Below are 25,555 nucleotides of genomic sequence, written 5' to 3'. Positions count from 1 at the left end.
TATTAAAAAATGCCATATTGATCGATGTGATAATATCAGTAACTTTCTGACAATTATGGAGGCAATGCTTTAGATAGATTAATAAGGTCATATTTCATAGACTTGGTCAATTTGTCATTTCCTGGTAAAATATATACCAAGTTATTAGAAAAATTGTCTGTGTGAATTTCTCAAACATTTTCAATGAATACCATGAGTGTATATTAAAATGAAAAGATTACATTCAGAAATGCTGTAAACAGATGTAAAGACTTATCTACATGAATTGTGGTGAGTTGGGAACTAATACAAATTATTATTCCAGAGCAAGGAAAGAATGTTTTTGGTTGTTGTAAGGAGCAGTTACCTTGACCTGCTTTTAGTTCAGTTTTCAAATCCTGATTTGTATCTGAAATATTTAGGCATCTGCATGGATTTAAAGATTTAAAAAATATATAATATGCATGTCATTGCAGTTAGTGTTAATATATAATTCAGTAAGTGTGAACAAAGACAAGTTAATATGAGAAATAAAATGATGAATATCCATACTTTTTATCTATTTTAATATCTTGATATCTGCCATAGTATACCTGACAATGATACAAAGGAGTCTTCTGATGTCATAAATCAGTTCTTTCACTCAGTAGTAAGATTGAACTAAAAGTTCATATTGCAAAAAATGGACAATATTTCCTATTTTTGACAAAGATTATGTACAAATATGAGAAAAAGGTACAGAAAAACTAAAATTTCCGTCAATGACTTTTTGGAGGAAAGTTTTATGAGAATGGATTTTTCCCCAAAAAATTTGAACATGAAATCATATTTGTGAAATATTTTTATGGTTGTGATCAAATGAAATCAAGATCTATCAAAAACTAATAGAAAAAAATAATTTTCTGTCATAATAAAGGAAGTGTATCTTTTAAATAGTAGACAATTCTTGTGAGAACTGCGGGCACTTTTAATTTTGTCATAAATATGTATTTGATACTATAAGTATTGTATTATTATCACACATTATAATTTCTCATAAAAAGGTCAATAAAGCACAAGCAGAGAAATGACCCCTGTAACTATAGTAACCATACCTATACATTGCCAAAAATAGAGTTTGTCCTTGATTATGTATACTGTAATAGAATTAATCTTGAATTCAGTTAACATGTCGGAGAGAATCTTACTAGATGAATGATGATTACAGAACCAGATTAAATCGTTAGGAGTGCACCACAGTAGGAAACTATTGATTAGAAAATGTAGATGTTTTCAGGGTATTTGTAGAGTCATGATTTGTGAGTGGCACTCAATTTCTATATAGATTAAAAGAGTGACTTTGCTCCTCTTTTGAAATAAATATAAGAATGTAAGCGTGGGAATGTGTTGTTGGGTTGCCATAGTTTTGGGTTACTACTGAGTTTTTATTATCAGACTGAGTTTTATGTTGAAATTTGAATGTGGTATATGCCTGCAGGTATCAACAGAAAACTGGGTTGTGCTCTGCCATGTCAACAACTCCAGCTTCTGAGAAACTGACAATTGTTCATACCCCAGGAAATTTGTCAAATCTTGTCATGTCTGGAAATGAATGCAATAACTCATGTTGTCATGACAACATGGAGTAACCCACACATGTTGGTGATATCAACCAATGGGAAAGCTATGTTTTGACCCACTTTGTTATTGACTGTAAATTTGATGTATATATCAATTTCAGCATGCTTCCTTGAATATTGACATCTGTGGTAACGCTAGTGTTTGCATGGAACTCATCACAAAAGTCATCCCAATAGGGACAGTTTAGCCTTAGGTCATCTTAGAACACAGTTATATCTAGTCACTTTAGCATATAGTCATCTTTAGTGACATCTCAAGATGCCAGTTGATAAAAAGGTTTTATAGGGAAATATTATAAAACTTGTACAGATGCAAATGCCATGTGGTGAATTGTAAGAAGTTTTCTAAATTTAGATTTATGATTTTAATGAACAGGTTGACACAATATAACAAGATGTGAACTGAATGCCTTTTGTAAGGTGCAGTAAAAACAAAATATAACAAGATGTGAACTGAATGCCTTTTGTAAGGTGCAGTAAAAACTAAGTATAACAAGATGTGAACTGAATGCCTTTTGTAAGGTGCAGTAAAAACAAAATATAACAAGATGTGAACTGAATGCCTTTTGTAAGGTGCAGTAAAAACTAAGTATAACAAGATGTGAACTGAATGCCTTTTGTAAGGTGCAGTAAAAACAAAATATAACAAGATGTGAACTGAATGCCTTTTGTAAGGTGCAGTAAAAACAAAATGTAACAAGATGTAAACTGAATGCCTTTTGTAAGGTGCAGTAAAAACACAATATAACAAGATGTAAACTGAATGCCTTTTGAAAGGTGCAGTAAAAACAAAATATAACCAGATGGACTGTCTTTTATATTAGGCCTTTCAAGTAGTTCCTTCAGCCATTATCAGAATGGAAATTTTAGCTACCATGCAGAGTGTCATTTACTTGTAAAATGTCATTAGTTATGCAAATTACTCATTAAAATTGAAAACTACATGAACCGGCTGTTGAGAATATATGTACTTTATCTTCAGTATATGTACCAAATTATATGACACTTTAAGCTTGCATTCTTCAGTTATTGCCTAATTACCGAAATTCATTATAAGTAAAGTGTATTTTGTTATCATCATTGCATATTCCAAATTATGTGAAATTTGAATTACCAATTCTCCATTTCAGATATTGCCCAATTACCGAAAATAGATAATTATGCAAATAAACAATGACCTATTTTACATAATCTTAAATGAATGGTCCTTATAAATGACAGTGATAACTATCTAAAACTTGTCATTATTGTCTTGAAAATTTATAAAGTATTAGGCCTGAAAATTGGTCACATAGCAACATAATACACATCAAAGAAGGCTCTATAGATACCTTCACAGAGACTCTCTTGTTTCTGGAACCTCATCAGGATTAAATTATTGAAGGGAATATTTATTTATTTATTTACTTTGAGAACATGCTCATAAAAATAATATAAAACACATACAAAAGACAGAGTGAAATACGACAAAAACACAAGAGACAGTCTAGGTAACATGAACAAGTGAAAGGAAAGGTTATACTGAAATTATGACTTAGGTTTAAGTTTAGAATCAAGCTATTTCATCAGACCAAGCTAACCTGTAAGGATTAAGTTCAGAATCATGCCATTTCATCAGACCCAGCTAACCTGTAAGGATTAAGTTCAGAATCAAGCCATTTGAACAGACCCATCTTAGGTTTAAGTTTAGAATCAAGCCATTTCATCAGACCCAGCTAACTTGTAAGGTTTAAGTTTAGAATCAAGCTATTTCATCATTTCCATCTAACCTGTAAGGATTAAGTTCAGAATCAAGCCATTTCATCAGACCCAGCTAACCTGTAAGGTTTAAGTGTAGATCTAGAATCAAGCCATTTCATCAGACCCATCTAAATTATTAAAGTGCCATAGAATTAAGTGTTGAGGACCTCAGGCCAAGTATACAACTGTACTATCCTAATATCCGTAAGTTAATTGAATGTCCATCCACTTTACAGTCCCATTCTACTTTCTACAAGAAAGCTTTTATAAGTGGGTTATTGACATCCTATACCTCAGGCAAAAATGCTAGTTATAATAATAATGTTGGGTTCTTATATAGCGCTTTCCCACACCGTGCTCAAAGCGCTTTACAATTATTACCCCTGGCTCGGATCAGAATGGCACAACGGCCCTTTAGTCTTCCTCAACTCCCCGGGGAGCATATAATCCATTGCAGCCATTTCAGCGCATAGGATTAAAGCCTTCACATTGCAACCTACATCCTACCAGGTAGTTCTTGTATAATGTCAGGTATAAAGTATGGTTTAAACAGTTAATTTTTCACAAAGGAAGTATCATGATCATGCAGTATTTTTGGTAAGCTAGATAAAATGTATCTGATAAAATCTACCTGAGTTCCCCATCACTTTTAACCAGGGTTCCCTACTTGTGTTGATGTAAAGGATGGAAGGAGGTAAATTTTGGTCCAGTGGTCTTCAGTCTTGATGAGGACCTCATATATACCTGAATGTTTAATACTTGAACCTACATTTTGTTTGGTTTATAAAACAGGCCAGGGTACACAGCATATATATTGGATGCTGTGTTGTAAAATCTTCCTAGAGTTTTCCTCAAAATCAGTGTTTTTTGCAATATTTGGGAACACCATACATGTATACTAACAGAAAAGTGGAAATCTGGTAAAATTGACATAATTTCACATATTGTATTATGTACTTTGATTTTGGTTAAGAATTAACTTGAAGATAAACTGATTTGGGAACTCTGAGGTACATTTTAAATTTCCACTCTTAACAAAAACACTGAAAATGGTATTAACTCATCTTTGAATAGTGTACTAGAAATGTGGACTCGCCTGCTGTGGTTTTTCTCCTAGGTTTTAATATTGGTGTCAGCTTGATGCCATAATTGAAAATGATCACTTGACAGCAGGTACCACACCCCCAGGAATGGCTGCTGTGTGAAATAATGCAACGATTACAGACTCCGCATTTGGACACAATCTGAATAGTGCTTGCCACTGAAATGCAACAAGTGTATTTATATCTGAGTGGATTAATTGCTTTGTAGAAATTGAATGGTGGTTGTTTTCTTTGTCTCATACAATGCATGTACAGTATACATCTATAGTCTATAGCCAGCTTAAATAACTGAGTATTTGATTCATACTTCTATCAGTTATTACACCATGTACAAACCAAGTTATTGCCTTTAAAGAGTAAATATGGATGTATACCCTGGTTGGTGTATCTAATGACAACCCTTGTCTACATTATTAGTTCTTTGAAATATGAGTCAAAATGTTCCAAAATATCATTATTTTTCCTGATTTTTCATAAATTATCCTTGAGGAGGTATAATTATATTAATCATTTATAGTATTTTTCTGCTTTCAGTCAGACAATACTTGTGACCTAATGATTTGTCACTACTCGTCTTGTGACTCGTAGTGACAAGGCCCCTCAGGTTACTTGTATTTTGTTTGGGTTGACTGAAGACAAATGTTGGGGATTAATATGTAATTGAAGTTTAAATTTGATAAATTTTACATCTTTGTTTGCCATACAGTAGATGATAATCAAAGTAGCTGTATATGTATTACAGTGTGCTGATGTTAAAAAATAGAAAATCAACAACCCCCCCCTCCCCTCACTTTTGTTGCTTTTATCAAAATAAAAGAGAAGTCATTACTGTTATGAATTTTATGGTTTGAGTTCTAAGTTCAAAATGATAACTTAAAAGCTATATTAATGTGATAATAGAGAAAGTAATATGACAGAATCCCATTATGCGTGAGTGCCAGTGTGGCGTATCCGGTATTTGTATGAGTGCATGTAGCGTTCTCTGTACCCGTACATTTATGAGTGTAGCGAGTGAAAGTGTAACAGAAAACACTGCAAGCATGAGTACAAATACTCTGAGTATGCCAAACTGGCACTCACATGGCATTGGGTTCTGTTATTATTTGTGGCGGTTTTCCCCCATTAGCCATTCAAATGCTACAAACCCGACTCACCAAGTCGGGTATAATAAACATTGTCTATTGTTTTAACCCCACTTGCTTGGTTAATGGCTTCATCTTGTAATGATTGTAACATATGTTTATCTAAAATGTCAAATTTCCATGAAAAATCACAAAAATCATACAGCATTATCACGCAATTTTGTGTGTAGTGAATGATCTCATCCTCATTTGCATATCATTTGCATACAGGTATGCAATAATATTTTCAGTATTGCATTGCAATGCAGTGAAAATACCACTAGTATACTAGTATGTGCCCACCAGTACAAGTAATCTCCTGTACATATGTAATAATAAGAAGTTCTAAATGTATCACAACCACGGATTCATATTACATGTAATGTTTCACTTATTCAGGTCGACACTGACACTTTGTCAAACTATCCATTTGTTCGCATTACTGTTAGGCAGCGTACTGGTCTCTATGATCATGTGATCGTCACTACACCGCCAAGCGATAAAGCCAGCAAACGGACAGTTAGCAAAGACTGTTGACCTGAACAGGTGAAATGTTACTTGTAAGTAATTAGACAATTGGTTGGGGTATAAGAACTTATTGCAATGTAGTATTACAATGTTTTACCCACCAGATGAATAAATTTAAGGATATTAAAGAAAGACCATTACTTGATGATTGTAAGCTTTATGTTATTATCATTACTAAGTTTACAAATATATGTCACATTTATGTGTTACACAATAATGTGAGAAATCCGATAGATTTGTTGACGTAGCTAGCCGTCCCATACCAGTTTGGTATGATAGTGTCATCCTAGTTACATTGCTAAAATATGGAGAACAGCACAATTTCCTAGATATTCTGATATGATACAGGTGGAATCATGATGGGTGAATGGTTAGCGTGACCGGTTTGGAATCTACAGGTTGCAGGTTCGAGCCCCGTCGTTGCCTGCTGTTTGTTTCTGAGTGGTTCAAGTCCTTGGGCAAGATTTGAACCACGACTGTGCCTCAGTCAACCCAGCTGTATAACTTGGGACCTGGTAGGATGTACGTTGCAATGTGAAGGCTTTAATCCTATGCGCTTAAATGGCTGCAATGGATTGTATGCTCCCTGGGGAGTTGAGGAAGACTAAAGGGCCGTTGTGCCGTTCTGATCCGAGCCAGGGGTAATAATTGTAAAGCGCTTTGAGCACAGAGTGGGAAAGCGCTATATAAGAACCCAACATTATTATTATTATTAAATTGAGTCGTACGTATTATTACTATAAGCTTTCACCATGAAACTGGAAACTAATCACCCTTGAAAATGTTAACTAGAGTGACGGTGCTTGTGTTCATTGTGCGAATGTTAGCAATATGAAAAGCTGAGTAGAGATGTTGGAGTATATAGTGTAACAGGATGTCAGTGTTTACTCTGAGATTGCAGCTGGTACAGTTGAAGGGAGTCAACCCATTCTCACAAACAAGAGCTGTTATTTCATCTGCGAACTTCGAAATAACAAAATAACTGGTATGACACGTACTGGACGGTGTCGTAAAAGAGGCCGTGGTTTGCGATGATGAGTCATCCCCCATGGCATTAACTGTGATTATATGACTATACCATAATCCCAAAACTAATCAGCCTTTTTGTAGAAGAACGAGTTTAATCCTAAATACTTGTCATAAAGAGAGATTACTATTGAAGTAATAAAATATTGTCAACGTATGTGTGCCTATAAAAGTGGTCATATGGATGAGAAATGACTATTTAATATGGACTTCTCATCAATAAAACAAGTTTATATGTACTGTGATTTTCTACCTGGCAAACAATATAAATAAACATTGATCAAGTCAGGACTTGTAACTAAAGAATTTGCAAAAAGGTTTCAGAATTTATAAAAAGTTTACTAATGTACATATAGGCAGTAATTTGTAAATAAACAGGGTATTAAAATACAAGTAATCTTTATGTCATGCCTCTCTCTTTCTCTCTCTCTCTCCCCTCTCTCTCTCTCTCTTTCTCTCTCTCTCTCTCTCTCCCCTCTCTCTCTCTCTCTCACACTCTCTCTCACTCTCTCTCTCTCTCTCTCTCCCCTCTCTCTCTCTCTCTCATTCTCTCTCCCTCCCTCCCTCCCTCTCTCTCTCTCCCTCCCTCCCTCTCTCTCTCTCTCTCTCTCTCTCTCTCTCTCATTCTTTCTCAATGTCACTCATTCACCTGCTCTCTCTCCCCTCTCTCTTTCTGTTACTTTCTTTCTCTCTGTTTCTTTCTGTGTCTCCCTGTGTCTCTTTTTCTTCCTTTCTCTTGCTGTCTCTTGCTCACAGACAGACAAACACACACAGACACATACACACACAAACAAACACATACACAGACACACACACATTGATTTTTCCAGTAGGAAACCAAAAAATTGTTTTATTACAATTAATTGTTTTATTAAAAATCCAAAATAAATGCTCAATCCAAGTTTATACCATATGGTCTCTGTAAGTAATAAACATGTCATGTCCAGTCCAGTCTGCTCATATATTCATCAATAGTGGTGTTTATATATTATGCAGTTCAGCCTGGCATAGTGTTTTACTTATTATGTTCACCCAGTTTATTAACAAAAATTATTTCCTTCAAATTCATTGTACAACAGCACACTTTTTACACATTTTGAATTTTTAAGAGAAAATTATTTATTGCATTATGAACATGGACTTGGTATATGTTGTTTTTTTCAAAAAGAAAATTCGTAGTAAAATTCTTTATTTTTTAATAATCCAAATGAACACACATTCCTCATCCATATGGCACCACTTTATTCTGTTATTGTAAGGAGAGGTAGATTTGTTTAATTCGGATTATAGAATGGTTCATAATAATCCAGTTATTATGAACCATGGAATTTTGAATCAGTCTAAAACCGAATTAAGTGATTCTCCTGTCTCTGCATGCATTAAAACAATTTGAACTCATTTAGTTGAATTAGTTTGAAACCACCTAGCGTATTTTTTCGATACAACTTACAAGTAAATCTGTTCAAAACTGATCCAAAAGCAAAAGTGAATAAATTCAAATGTATCACTTTTTTTTTCATGTGGACAGAAACCTGTTTTGAACTTAAGTAACTGAATCAGGTGGGTCAAGGCTACAGGAAGGTGACCTACAAAATTACTCATTTAAGTTAAATTTCTCCCAAATCGTAATTTCTCTAACTTATTATATCTATAACATAAATATAGATTAGAAATGGAGCGTAAACAGTCCATTTGGGATGAAATCTTGTTTTTATTGCATATACTAAATATGTCATCAATACGTACCTAATGTCGTAAAGGCAAATGTCTATCTATCTATCTTGTGAACAGGGACATAGCCTGTCTTATAATATACCTAGTGATAATGCTGTGCCACGATTCGCTAGAATCAGTCACGTGATAGTAAAATAGAATGACTACTTCCCTAGGGACATAGTTCCATCAACTTTTACATGGTCACGTGACCACCGCGCGTTCACAGCAGGTCAAAATGGCGGCTTCTGACGATGTCGTCTGCCACCGCGAGTTCACAGCATGAGGTATATTATAAAACACATATTGCCTGGCCTATATTCGGGCTATAGCACCCGTTCATTACCCCCTCGTGACTGTGAGTTACCACAATCACATGCTATTTCCCTCGGCCTTTGGCCTCGGGAAATAGCATGTGATTCTGGTAACTCGCAGTCCCTCGGGTGTAATAAACGGGTGCTATATAGCCCTCATGGCAATATGTGTTCAATTTTAATAGTTCTAGATGTTTAGTACTTTGTTTGGATTTCAAATCTATGGTGTTTCAACAGATAAAAGATGTCCAGCAACTGGTATTGAGCATTTGCCAGGTATTCCAGACAGCCATAAATCACCACCTGATGACTGTTCATGAAACCCCTAGATGTAAACCATGATGAAAACTGTAGCGGTCACACCACTAAGGTCGATGTAATGTAAAAACATGATTGTAAACACACTGAAATACCATAAACCCAGCACCATATCTCACATTAGAAGTACATTTTTCATTTAACTTATCAACATCTCTGTAGTAATACAAAAGCTGTTATCATTGAAGGAGTGAAAGTTTTCCGTCGAAATTTGGTTTAAAGTGCAAAGATAAAATTGAGCAATCGCATTGATTGAGGGCGTCTCCCCGAAATGAATGAAGATCACTGATTGAGCTTGTGTGTTGTGCAATCGTTTCTAACACATTGTGACTTTTTGTAACATTGTCATCACGTTGTTAGATGTTTCGTGATCATTCAATCAAGTGTACATACTGTTCTATCCTCAGATTATATAAGTTGATTAGATGTCGTGACAGGCAGACTCTAGCCACATGTTTTTTTCTGTCATCATGCAGGTAATCACTTGATGGCTCCAGGATAGGTTTACTTAAAGGTCGTTGATATGCTATAAATCACATGCAAGTATTACCCTATACATATATAATTTATTATATATAAATCAGCAGGTTGTTTCAATATTTGTAGAAACTACATGTAATAGAACTTTAACGCTACACTATGTACGAGTAAATCAAAAATCCACCAAAATTTCTTAAAATGAGAATCCCTTTTTTGAGTATATATAATATACGTGCTGCCCTTTGGGGTGCATTTTCTAGCCCATTGGTCTAAAATGGGGTCTGTTTTTTTTTCAAGCTGAAGAGTCTAAAATGGGGGTCCACTTTGCATTATTTTTTTATTTTGCTTGGTCTAAAATGTGGTCCATCATCCTTTACCAAATTCATAACTTCTATTAATTGTCCCAAAATGTTGCCTCCTAAGGAAATATATATTTAGGTCTAAACTTTCATTGTTCTGTAATCGTCTAAAACAGGGTATTGATTTTTGGTCAAAGTGGGTCTAAAATGGGGCCTGGGGTTTCCAGCACTGGCCACACACCACTACCACTGGCCACTGGTAATCCCCCCCCCCCCCCCCCCCCCGCCAGGAGATATATGGAGCTTTACAAGTGCTATTACATGTATTATTGTTATTATTATTATTATTTAACATACACTATAGATAAATCAAACATCTACTAGGCAGTGTGCCCTCTGATGATAGCCAAATTGTGTTGTTGTGAGTCAAAATGATAAAAACTGGCATTTCTTGTGAGTCACCACATAGTAAGAGATAGGGGAACACCAGAGTTTAGTGTGTCACTTGAAGTTGTGTGCATCAGTGGCGCGTCAAATTGGCTTAGAGGGCACACTGCTACTATTTGTGATGTTGTTGATGTGTTTGTCCTTGAACTACATACAAGTAATGTCCTACGCTATAAATCAAACAGGTAACAGAATTTTTGCCGTTGGTATGATCGTCTTTTAAAGGTTATTTATTCCAGATGGGAAATCTTAGACTTAATTATCAATCTACTCACTTTATAGCTGTCAGCTTGATTTACCACAAAAAAGAGTCAATCAAATTGAAAGCACTTTGTAATGTGCCTTAAGGTATGGTGACTTGTACAATGTGCTTGTGATTACCGTTTTTTCCGTACAGTAAACATCAGTGCACAGATTGAGACATCTGTCCTTAAGGGAAAAGGTTGTTAATTTTGTTTTCTCAGAATGCTTCATTCCCTGGTCTCAGTGTAAAGTAAGCCTCTGCTAAGCCAGAATTGCCAATATTTATAACTTTATTAAAGAGAGAGGTCGCATGTTGCAGAGTTGATGGAAATGACTTTCCCAAATCTCCTAAATAAAGATTGTTTGGTGTGCACTTGTTGTATAGGGCAACAAATCAACAACAACAACAACAACAACAACAACAACAACAACAACAACAACAACAACATAAATCATACTGTGTACATACTATATAGACCAATTGGCCTGATTACAGTGATTTTATGGTCTATCAAATGAACCCTGATGATACATAGGGACCGTTTTAACCCATAGTATTTATTTATTCAGTAATTTGTTGCGTCCCTTTTGTATTAGAGACTTATGAAGCAAGTTAGGAGCAGCACTGGTAGTAAAATGAAATACATAAATTTCTAAGTGTAGTATTTTAGAGTCTAGTGAATATTAGTTCAATTCAGTTCAGTTTTTTTAATGGGACTTGGTATAAACCCTTTTGGATTCCATCTATCTCTCTGTTCTCTTAACCCTGAGTACTGGGGTGTAATGAAATCTGTATTGTGTCACGTGGAAGGCCCACTTTGAAAAAGGTTTAAATAAGCAGGTTTGAAACACAGTTGTTTGGTAGGGCTATATAGAAAAAGTTGATCTAGTACAAAAGAATAATCCTATGTAATCCTCATGGCTCTACTTATAAGATAACACTAATGTGAGAACCTGGGATTGAATCTCTGGCCTTTAACTGATAAGATAACACTAATGTGAGAACCTGGGATTGAAACCCAGGCCTTTAAGTTCCACTGATAAGATAACACTAATAGCAAACTGACCAGAATTTGTTCTCGCATGGTACGAGTAAAGATTTTGACGATGGCAGAGTCTCGTGTCATATTCATGTTTTTTGTAAATAATCGGACAAGATATGTGGCGAGTTTAAGTGAACCAGGCTGTAAATAAAAGAACCTATTAAGAGTTTGTGAAGCTTGTAAATATCTAGAATATTTAGCTGACATAAATAAAGGAGCCGAATGTTCCATGTGAGATTTGAACAGCATAATACATAATTATATAATGAAATGTGTATTGATTTTGCGTGTAATGAAAAATTTACAAAAACAATATTCTGTAGAGGACTCCTAATACAAGATTGATGCATTAACAGAGAACTTAAATTGATTCATTAAGAGTTTGGACTGCAGTTGGCAAAGTATAGCTGGTTAAATAGTAATTATAGATGTAAAACTTGTGGGTGGGAAGTGCCTGCGGGGTGCTCAAAATGATTTTTCTAGATCTTTTGGTAGCCAGAATTTTGGAAAGCAAATGATATCAATCAAAAGTTAGTACTAAAAATAACACATTATTGTGTTTTCCCCCTTCCCCATTGATTCAAGGGAGGTCATGTCAGGTCAAAATGTGTTATAATGGCTGAAACCCATGCCATGGCAGTTTAATGGTCGCTTAATTTCTCATTTAATTACTCTAATTTTGGACAATAAAGGCAAGTAAATGGTATTTTAGCAAGTGATCAAAAGTCACTTTAATAGATCCATTTTGATCCCATTCAGTGCTATAAACTTAGAAAAATATGTGTTGGAAAGTTTGACTAAAATCTTGAAAATCTCTCACGTTTTGCAATTTGACGAAACATTGAACCATAAACATGATAAATTCTAAAAGATTTCGTTGTTTCTTGGGGGAACAATTTCAATAAATATATCAAATTTTCATAGCCGGAAATTTATTGCTAACAGTCTGTTGTTTTAACTGCCTTACGGCTATTTTCAACATCCCTGATAACTTATAATGTTGATTTTTATAGCTATCAAACGTTGAAACCCATCTCTACATATGATGCCATCTATACATAAAAGTTTACAATTATGACCTGAAATATCTCAAGGACATAGCAATGTCATCGAAATAATCACCACGTCAGTGTATTTATTATACATCAGTGAAATCACCTTTTTCAAGCACTCTATACAATGTAGCCTCAATTGTTGTACATGTATAGAAAGGGGTAAATGTACTTTAAAGTTGTACCAGCTGGCACTAGCAGACACTACATGTTATTATATATGTTATGTTATGTTATGTTATGTTATGTTATGTTATGTTATGTTATGTTATGTTACATTACGTTGCGTTGCGTTGCGTTATGTTATGTTATGTTATGTTATGTTATGTTATGTTATGTTATGTTATGTTATGTTATGTTATGTTATGTTACGTTACGTTATGTTATGTTATGTTATGTTATGTTACGTTATTTTATGTTATGTTACGTTACGTTATGTTATGTTATGTTACGTTACGTTATGTTATGTTATGTTATGTTATGTTACGTTACGTTATGTTATGTTACGTTATGTTATGTTATGTTATGTTATGTTATGTTATGTTATGTTACGTTACGTTATGTTATGTTACGGTTTATTAAGGTTTATTAAGGTTTCCTATGTAGACTTATTTCAATTATACAATGCTTAAATAAAATTTACAAACAAAAGAGCCCACCCATCCCTCTGGCTTATAGGAACACAAAAAATATCAAATTAAATATATAATATATAAATATCATATACGATTTAATTGTAAATAAAGGTTTCCTACGTTTAAATGCTTCCGGTGAAAAGTTTGCAGTATCAGTGGGAAATTGTATTGTATACAATAGTTACTGTATTTAGCACAACTACATTGCTCTGAGGTGATGGAGGATATTATTATAAATAATCATGGGGTGGGGGAGGGTGGGGGAGGGTGGGAGAGGGTGGGGAAACTGTTGATTGTCATGACATACATAACCAGCTAAGAATAGAACTAAAATTCAGGTGTCAAGAAAACAGTTGTCTGGCCGAGCGATAAAAAAAATTGGAAGTGAACAAAAGGATTATCCTTATCAAGTCTGTTTTCTACTGATATTACCAAACTAGAGTAAGTAATATAGAGTTCCAATTTCAAGGAACAATGTTTTTCCCATCACACACAACGTTTTTTGTAATGAACGGCATAAAACAAAATATGTATATTGATAGCACGCAAGCATATAAAATGATACATTTTAAGTCATGGTGAACACAAATCAATATCATTGTCGGATGAAACAAGGAAGATTCAACTGTTTAATATGTTTCTTCACAGTGAGAGAAAATGTCATAATTAATGTGCATACATGCACGCTAACGTAATGTTTAATTTATAACAAAAAAATGTGTGAGGTGTACAACTTTGTGCCATCAAATAGGGAACTTGCAAACCCGCCATGTTGAATGTTGCATCGTGGGAAATGTGATGATAAATACTAATCAAATAATAATGTTACATTGTTTGTAACCACAAACGATCAATTCATAGTTACCCTGACCATTGTGGGAGGTTTATTTTATCAGTAGCGCCAGATAGGTATTATGATAACCACAGAAAATACCATAGTCCTTTGTGTCTGAGCATGCTCAGTCTGGATTGCAAGTTCCCTATTGAAACTCAATAGTCTTACTGGTTTGTAGTCAGATTACAGTATGCAAGAACCTGGGATTGAATTCTTGGCCTTTAAACTGCTGCATGGCATCCACATGATGCATTCTGTATCCTATAATGTTGTATGTGTAGTTTGTCTTTTAATATATTCAAGGCCATAGGCCCAAAATACAAATACCATAAAATTTTAAAAGCTGTAAAGTGAATGGGAAAGTTACAAATATTCATAAAATTATCATAAATTTGTTATTATTACATATTTTCATCCTAAACGGCAAATTGCCGTAAAATTAAATCATATCGTGCAATTATGCGATTTCAGATTTTTGAGTGTAGGGAATGAGTACTTCCTCATTTGCATATCATTTGCATGTCATTTACATACCATTTGCATAGCATTTGCATGCAGGTATGCTATAATGTTTTCCATATTGCATTGCTGTGAACATACCACTTGTACGTGCGCACCAATGCAAGTATTGTCTGGTAAATATAATGTAAAGGACTTGATACAGACAAACAAATAGCATACCAGTATTTAAAAGGATTTTCAGACCAAAATTCATGAGTAGCTGAAATGGCCATATCTTCAATTTAATGAATGAGATGACAAGAATTTCATGCTACTCAAACCAGATAAATTGTTAATTTATGACTAGTCAGTATGTATAAATTATAGAGTAATTCTTATCTAAATGTTTTGACCTTCAGGTTCTCATTAAAAATAAATGATTTGAGTAACGTTATGAATACAGACAATGAGTAGATTTTGAGTATATGGCTGATGTCAACAATTGTAGATGGACTCCTGGCAAATCGTAGGATTTCATGGCATTTTTGGAAAATGAGTAAAGTTCAATTTATCCTGAAAATTCCTTAAAAGTTTTAAAATTTATTGAAACACACTACAAAACAAATGAAATGTCGGTCAGAATACTCAAAACAAATGAAATGTCAGTCAGACTACTTGAAACAAACAAAATGTCGGTCAGAATACTTAAAACAAATGAAATGTCGGTCAGAATACTTAAAACAAACAAAATGTCAGTCAGAATACTTCAAACAAATGAAATGTCGGTCAGAATACCCAAAACAAATGAAATGTCAGTCAGAATACTTCAAACAAATGAAATGTCAGTCAGAATACTTCAAACAAATGAAATGTCGGTCAGAATACTTCAAACAAACAAAATGTCGGTCAGAATACTTCAAACAAATGGAATGTCGGTCAGAATACTTAAAACAAATGAAATGTCAGTCAAAATACTTAAAACAAATGAAATGTCGGTCAGAATACCAAACCAAACAAAAATGTCGGTCAGAATTCTCAAAACAAACAAAATGCTGGTCAGAATACTCAAAACAAACAAAATGCCGGTCAGAATATTCAAATGAACAAAATGCCAGTCAGAATACTCAAAACAAACAAAATGCCAGTCAGAATACTCAAAACAAACAAACTGTCGATCAGAATACCCAAAACAAACAAAATGTTGGTCAGAATATTCAAAACAAACAAAATGATAGTCAGAATACTCAAAACAAACAAAATGATAGTCAGAATACTCAAAACAAACAAAATGCCGGTCAGAATAATCAAAACAAACAAAATGCCGGTCAGAATACCCAAAACAAACAAAATGCCGGTCAGAATACTTAAAACAAACAAACTGTCGGTCAGAATACTCAAAAGAACAAAATGCCGGTCAGAATACCCAAAACAAAAAAATGACGATCAGAATACTCAAAACAAAAAAATGTCGATCAGAATACTCAAAACAAACAAACTGTCGATCAGAATACCCAAAACAAACAAAATGTCGATCAGAATACTTAAAACAAACAAAATGTCGGTCAGAATACTTAAAACAAACAAAATGTCGATCAGAATACCCAAAACAAACAAAATGTCGATCAGAATACCCAAAACAAACAAAATGTCGGTCAGAATACTTAAAACAAACAAAATGTCGGTCAGAATATTCAAAACAAACAAAATGTCGGTCAGAATACTCAAAACAAACAAAATGTCAGTCAGAATACTTAAAACAAACAAAATGTCGGTCAGAATATTCAAAACAAACAAAATGTCGGTCAGAATACTCAAAACAAACAAAATGTCGATCAGAATAATCTTTCTGTGATAGTTTTGATGAAATATGTACTGACATCACTGCGGAAAGAAAATATACTTGCATTAAGATCAAGAAGACAAAGAATTTTTTTTTAAATGATTTAAAAATGTTTAAGGTCAGAGGCTTAAATTAGGGTCAGTCAGGTTATTGGAAACACAATCTTTTTTATTTGACATTATTGACAAATTTAGAATATGAAGTACATACTTCTTATAAGTTCTTGAAAATATAAAAACTGACTGGCATGTTAATTTTCATACAGCAATGACGTGGCGTGTCTGCAGACTTGGTCAAGTCTTTTATATAGTCGCCAACAGAAGTTGATATCATGAGCTAAGATTATGAGTGACATCACATATGTTACATATATTTAAGACATTTTTGTACTCACTCACAGACATACATATTAAAAATTGCCTGGCCATGTGGCCATGCCAACAACTTTAATTACTTGTAGCCTTTAGGAAATTTGAATACTTAGTCAGATCTAGTCTTTCAGGAACAGAAATTCTCAGATCTGCAGTCTTACAGGGACAGAAATTCTTGCAGTCTTACAGGAACAGAAATTCTTGAATACTTAGTCAGATCTGCAGTCTTACAGGAACAGAAATTCTTGAATACTTAGTCAGATCTGCAGTCTTACAGGAACAGAAATTCTTGAATACTTAGTCAGATCTGCAGTCTTACAGGAACAGAAATTCTTTCCTTGAGCTGAGATTATGAGTACATTATGTGTTACATTATATAAACTTATATCAATTTAAATTTATTTGAAAAAGATTGAACTATGTGTACCATATATGCAACCTGACAGAAACCATAGAGCTAAGGTTAGAAGACTAATATCATACCTGTATTATGTGGACGAACATACTGAATTAATGTTTGTCATGACCCAACCGATCCTGTATTCTTTTATCTGGCGAAATTAAAAAAAAATCAAACGTGAGTGCCCTCTATGGCAGGATTTAGAAAAAAATCAAATGGCTGATTGTGAGGTGGCAACCCCGCGAGACCTGGATGCTGAAATTGATTAAATTTAATACAACATGTGCTTCGAGGTTTCCTTGTGACTTTAATTGTCATTTTTATTTCATTCAGACTTGTAAAATACAATAATTTTGAATTGAAAATATCACCATTATGTAACTCATACACTCAAGAACTTTTTATTAAATTTTTAACAAACCAATCGACTGACCCATCATTTTGAAGGATGATGAGAAATAAGTACAGGCACCCTTACAAGTTACATAAAAGGCATCAGTAATTACTTGCACTATAGGATATAGACAGCCAATTTTGGTAATTACATTGCAGCAGTGCAACGTACCAAAAAAGACATTATTGCAGGCCTTTATGCAAATGATATGAAACTGTTCCTTCTCCATGAATAAGGCACAGTTCTGATTTGAATGGAAATTTTGCAGGTTCAGGTAAACCTATATGTTATAATAAGAGAACTCCCATGGTGCATTGTGAGTGTCAGTATGGGTACTCAGGGGTAGCTGAATGCTTGCTGTGTAGTCTGCTACATTTTGATATTAATTATTATATACTGTACTCACTTTGCTCATGAAAGTACATGATGGCACTCTGGGTTTTTGTTAATGGCGGGAAGTAGGTAAAATCTACCTGAGTTCTCATGTAATTTAAGCAGGGTTCCCCACCAGTGTTTTTGTTAAGAGTGTTAAGTAGTTAAAATCTATCTGGGTTCCCAAGTCCTTGTACCAGGGTTCCCTACCAGTGTTTTTGTTAATGGCTGAAAGTAGGTAAAATCTACCTGAGTTCTCCTGTCATTTTAATACCAGGGGTTTCATGCCAGTGTTTAAAGGGCAGCAAGGAGGTAAAATCTACCACACAGTTCCCCTGTCATTTTAAAGTGTTCCCTACCAGTGTTTTTGTTAAGGGCTGAAAGTAGGTAAAAGTTACCTCAGTTCCCCTGTCATTTTACTAGGGTTCTCTCTACCAGTGTATTTATTAAGGGCTGAAAGTACATGTAGGTAAAATCTACCTGAGTTCCTTGTCATTTTACTGAGTTTCCACACCAAAATCATGGAATTTTACCAGATTTGCCCTTTCCTGTTACCGTGGTTGCCAGCCCTTAGCAAAAACACAACCATTGCAGTGAAGAAGTTGCAAACATTCATACAAGTACCCTTAGTATCATACATCACACAATATACTAATACCCTTGGTCCTTCTATTATTGCATATAATAAAATATACTCCATGTGAGCACTGAAACTAGCACAAATCTACAAACTTTGGGAAATATCAATTGGAGTTTTATTGTACATGTCTTGTAAAATTGCTTGTCAGTCCCAGTAGACACAAGACAAGTAGATATAGCACCTAGTGTCTTAATAGAGGCAGAGTTGAGGTGTTTAATATCCTTCTGTTGTGTAAAGTTTTATTCTATATTGATAGAGTTATTAAATAGAAATGTCCCTTTTGGTCACAAAATGGTAATTGATCAATCTGTCGGCAAATGGACTCAGTAGCTTGAAGAAGAAGAAGGATGAATTATATCTGAGGGTTATGAACGGATTATGGCACTGACTGTAAGTAGTAAAATTACTACCAGCATGTCTACGTTCATTGGTTCAAAGATCGTGAAGCACACACCAGTTCTCATTATGGAGACAAGCTGTCCTTCACACATATGTCAAAATTTACACCATTCGTATATTTTATTGGCCACCATTTTGTAAACTGCATGCCTATATCGTGTAATCATGTGTATGATATAATTTCCTAGAGCCGTAATGTGGAAGGCAAACAGAGAATTTAATTGATGGTACCTTGGGTAAAAGCAACAATATAATTGATACAAAAACAGGTTCAGGCAACATTTTTATTGGTTTATGTCAATGGAAGGTATCAATAACAGTCAGACACAATCGTTATAATGGTAGCATTCTATCAGTAAACATAGTTTTGAGATCCAGGGTTCCTTTGGTATATAATTATTACTTTGATAACTTACCAACACTATTTTGTATGTTGAGATCTTTGCATGAAAATTTGTGTGGTTCCGAGTACATTCAATTTTAAAATAGGTGGGGTAGGTAGATTTTATTTTATTTTATTATATTTTTTTCATGTGTGAGTGTCTAGTTCAGGTTTTGCATTGTTTTCCAAATGCTCTCTGTGTTGTTTATTTCTTCCTATCAGATGTACAGCCATTATAGATTGGAAGAACAATTTTATATTGTCTTTTTAAGTTGATATCAGTTTCCCCATCCTGTATTTCTCCTGAAATTTCACATTTTTTTAATTTTATTGTTTTATTCTCGAATATGTAATAAAAGGTTTAGGGTCGACAGTGAAAAACTAGGTGGGGTCAGGTAACCGAAACCCAACAATTATATTTTTAGGCCTTACCACAAGCAAGCAAATATATCTAATCAATATTTTTTCATCGGTTGTATGTCTTCTGTTATGATTTAATGTTGACGATTCTAGAACATAATCTGAAATAAGTCGACTGTCTGTACACTTATACCTTGAAGGAATAACATATATGTTATGTTTGAAGGTACAGGAGCATTTCCTAAATTTTTTCATACATTGTTATTTGTTTTCAGACATGTCTTGTTTTTTTGCCTCTCAGAATACTTCAACATAATACTGTTAATTGTAGAATGGTCTGATCTAAATTAAGTATCTAGAGACTAATACGTAGTTCAAAAAGGGACACACTGAGTCAGTAGAGTGTATCAGTGTCTGTCAAGTGTGTATGTAACTTAATTAATGGTAAACCCATCAATGTAGGTCATTCTGTGAAAGGGTCATTGAGAGGACAACTAAGGTCGTTGTCAGGGACATGTGCAAGCCTGACATTGTTTAGTTAGCTATTGACGTAATATGAGATGTTTTCTACTCATGAATGTCTCACAGTTAAAAGATTCTATCATAGCTTTATGTTAATTAAGTGTTGTTGTGTTTTCTAGAAGACAGGTTTTCAAATCTTTTATGTAGTGTGTATGCATTCGCACCACATCAAATTGGGTTCAAGTTGTCATTGTTGACCTATTAGATGTCTAGACTCCAAACTAGGTCAAGGTTGTCTACAATATACAAAGTTTATGTATATAGTGACGGTTATACCTTTAAAGAATGATAGAGATGTAAACTGTGACCTTAGAACTCATGGATATGTTTTTTTCCAACATCTTATAAATTTCTTTTATGACAAATACCGAATTTGTCAATTCTTAAACTCCAAATGTGTTCATGGTTTTCTCAAAATCTTAATTGATTGGCATGTTTCTATTATTGATATGTGTGTGATTGCATCACAATTTATTTCATGGTTTGTATATCTTATGACATAGCAATTTCAAAGATTGTTTTTATAAAAGACTTGAAATTGATTCTAGCAATCGGTGGTGAAACTTACATAGTAGATGGTCACACTGCAGTCACAGGTTACATGCAGCTTTCACTTAGCAATGTCAAAGATTGGTGTAAAAATACTTCAAATTGATCGATCGGTGGTGAAATTTACTACTTAATGTAGTCGGTCAGAGGATTAATCATATATTATGTGGCAAGTACTTCTCTCCTATTAACATCAAAGATAAGTATAAAATACATCAGATTGACCAATCATTAGCAAAATTTATTGCTTATGTACTTAAAGGTCACACAGCGGTCACAGGTTACGTGCGGTTTGCTCCATAGCCTATCATGTGAACTGACAGGCCTGTGATAGCAACAAACAGTCTAGTTCCTATACAGTATCGTTATGATTTACATTCAGAGACCACTTTGCTTTCCAGACCAGATATATAATGTGATACAATGTAACCAATCTTTATGTCAGCAACAAGATTGATTTCACATCATATGCATTCTCGCAAACCAGAGCTATTTTTTTTTTAAAATAAAAGTCGCAGTAGAAAAGTCGTTAAGAACGGTACTCTTACACATGAAAAAAATATAATTATTATCAAAAAAATATTAAAAAAATCTACCTACCCCACCTATTCTAAAATTGAGTGTAATTAAAACCACACAATGTTTGTTATTAGGCCTAAAGGTAAGACTATTGACACTAGAATCTGATGTATGTACAACATTTTGATCTGAAACGAGTCAAGAACAGGTCACAATAGTAAATAATGATTTTCCATCATTTTCATCTTTGAAATCCATAAAATATATATTACAAACAGTGTAATCGACATTATTCCATTGATCATAAGCATCATCCAAGAAAATCATTGAAAACCTATACAACAAAGCAATCTGAGATTTTATCCTGTCAATAGTATGTAAGAAATTTATTTCTTACTTAAACGATGTGGATTTGGAACTTCCCTAGTCATTTAATACTTCAGTGATGGTATATTTACATATACTGCTGATGATATTCAATGTACTTCACAGTCTCTTAAAGATCCTTATATGTATACATGCATACCTACCTACCTACCTACCTACCTACCTACCTACCTCCACCCACCCATACATACCTAGTATAGTGTACACACACACACACACACACACACACACACACACACACACACACACAACATACACACAAATATGCACACACATGCATACCGACACACACACTCACACGCAATATACACATGCATACAATGTATGCACACACACAATGTACACACACACACACACACACACACACACACACACACACACACACACACACACACACACATACACACACACACACACACACACACACACACACACACACTCACACGCAATGTACACATACACACAATGTACGCACAAATACAATGGACACACACAAGTATAATTAATAATTTCATGCATTAGGTTTACAGTTTCATCATAGAGACACATATGTTGGTCATACGTGTTGGAACGAAAACTATGTTGTGAAATTGAATCAGAGTGTCATGTACTTTGGACGTACATGGCAGATGATATGCTGACAAAATTAGGTTAATGTAATTTCCTTTAGTGTGTTTCCTGATCTGACCTCTGACCTTGTTTACCAACTGAAATATAAAGTAGATTGCCATGAATATGATTGATTGTTTGAGAATTTCAAATTTCTGTAAACAACAGCGGATATTAATGTACTATAAAATTTTCAATTTCCAATACAGACAGTATTAGAAAGCTGGGCCTAAAGCGTCATCCTATGGACTTCGTCAACAGACTGAAGTAATTACCATATGCACTAAAACAAAGGAATATTTACTAGTTTGAGAATTCAACTGATATGGTAGCATAATTTTACTAGGTTACATTATAGACACTGTGTAATAGTCTAGAGAGTTGTACAAATGTAGTAAACCCTCTACATAAAATGTATGAAACTGAGATTTTTTTTGTTTGTTTTTTGGGGTAAAGGAGAAACTCAGGTAACAAAAATACTGGTAGGGAACTCAAGTAAATGACTGGGGAACTCAGGCAGATATGACCTACTTTCAGCCCTTAACAAAAACACTCTTAGGAAACCCTGGTAAAATGACAAGAAAACTTGATCTCTAGTATAATGGTAGAATATCTATTTCTAACTCCACCTAGAGGCAGTTTGGTGTTTTCAACTTTTAAGGTTTTCATTTCCATTAATTGAACCCTTGAAGATACATGTACACCACATAGGTAATCTAATTGCATGGTGGCATTTAACTAATGTTTCAACCAATACTATTCTCCATTACATGGCTTCTATTGAGTATCCATCATGTTTATGTATGTGACGCCTGACTTTTCCAAAAAAGGCTAGTATTAAAAAAATGTCCTTTCTGATTAATTGGGCATTAGATTTGAAGGATGATGACATTTCATTTGACCATACGAGGGCGCTCTATGCACATAAAAATCACGTGTTTTCAAATGTATGTAAAGAATTATTATGCAATTCAGATATCTCAGTGTATTGAAAATGGCAAGACTTTGTAAACAACATGACCATGACTTCTGATCTATACATTTTCTAGCCCAAATGTTGTCTTTTAGAATGTTTATATTAATTGAGTATTGATAAAGATATTTAGTCAAGTATGATTATTAAAATAAGTAACAATTTTCAGATTTCATTATTAAACCTGTTTACTTTGAATAAACATATATTGTAAGTGTTCAGATAGAAATCAATGGATCAATGGATCCTGTCCACTGTTCACAATCAATGGATCCTGTCCACACTACTCACAATCAATGGATCCTGTCAACTACTCGCAATCAATGGATCCTGTCCACTACTCACAATCAATGGATCCTGTCCTCTGTTCACAATCAATGGATCCTGTCCACAACTCTCAATCAATGGATCCTGTCCACTGTTCACAATCAATGGATCCTGTCCACTGTTTACAATCAATGGATCCTATCCACTGTTTACAATCAATGGATCCTGTCCACTGTTTACAATCAATGGATCCTGTCCACTGTTTACAATCAATGGATCCTGTCCACTACTCACGATCAATGGATCCTGTCCACTACTCACAATCAATGGATCCTGTCTACTGTTCACAATCAATGGATCCTGTCCACTGTTTACAATCAATGGATCCTGTCCACTGTTTACAATCAATGGATCCATCCTGTCCACTGTTTACAATCAATGGATCCTGTCCACTACTCACGATCAATGGATCCTGTCCACTACTCACAATCAATGGATCCTGTCCACTGTTCACAATCAATGGATCCTGTCCACTGTTTACAATCAATGGATCCTGTCCACTGTTTACGATCAATGGATCCTGTCCACTACTCACGATCAATGGATCCTGTCCACTACTCACAATCAATGGATCCTGTCCACTACTCACAATCAATGGATCCTGTCCACTGTTCACAATCAATGGATCCTGTCCACTGTTTACAATCAATGGATCCTGTCCACTGTTTACGATCAATGGATCCTGTCCACTACTCACGATCAATGGATCCTGTCCACTACTCACGATCAATGGATCCTGTCCACTACTCACAATCAATGGATCCTGTCCACTACTCACAATCAATGGATCCTGTCCACTACTCACAATCAATGGATCCTGTCCACTACTCACAATCAATGGATCCTGTCCACTGTTCACAATCAATGGATCCTGTCCAGTCTATGTGTTCAATTCATTAGTAATTCACCACTTTTTAATCATTAGCTAGAAGTCAAAAGATGAACAAGTCAAATCAAAGTAGACCTTGTGAGAGAGAAGCCAATTACACGATGGGCTTTAGGCAGATTAAAGCGTGTAGAATCTATGATTAAAGCCGTTAAGAGAAAAAGATGACATGCCAAATGTTCTTTGGGCCCATCTTTGTGTAATTATACTCACTTCAATTGACTCTCTGGTCCCTTAGGGATAATTTCCTCCTAAAAACAGTATTTTACTGTTAGCGATGATACAGAGATAAAATACCAAGTGTTCTTTAAGCCCATCTTTGTTGTGCAGTCATACTCTCCTCAATTGACTCTGGTTCCTTAGGGACATCCCCCCCCCCAAAAAAAAAATAAATAAATAAAAAATAAAAAAAATAAAAAAATAAAAAAAATAATACTAGTATTAATAAAATAACAAGCAAACCCCAAAACAAAACAAAACAACACCAGGATTTTGTTGTCAGTGGTGTACAGTCTAGATATTATACCCTAATAGTTTTCTTCATGCAGCCCAGGAAAATAGAGTGACCTGAGGGGCCTTGTCATTATGAGTCGAAAACGAGTACCAACAATATCCTCAGGTTCTGAGTATTTTTTTTTGAATGAAAGGAAACATTGTGAATAATAAGTAATTAATTATAATAATTAATT

General features: G+C 34.5%; 1 protein-coding gene across 1 annotated transcript in view; it reads left to right on the top strand.

Annotated features, from left to right (window-relative positions):
- Positions 1 to 25,555, top strand: part of LOC144450760 (nuclear receptor subfamily 1 group D member 2-like) — a 68,385-nt gene that overhangs the window by 20,324 nt on the left and 22,506 nt on the right. The gene's annotated exons all lie outside the window — the stretch shown is intronic.

This window comes from Glandiceps talaboti, chromosome 20 (assembly GCF_964340395.1).
Source record: "Glandiceps talaboti chromosome 20, keGlaTala1.1, whole genome shotgun sequence".
Classification (NCBI taxonomy): domain Eukaryota; kingdom Metazoa; phylum Hemichordata; class Enteropneusta; family Spengelidae; genus Glandiceps; species Glandiceps talaboti.
This window is presented reverse-complemented; position numbering and strand designations above follow the sequence as displayed.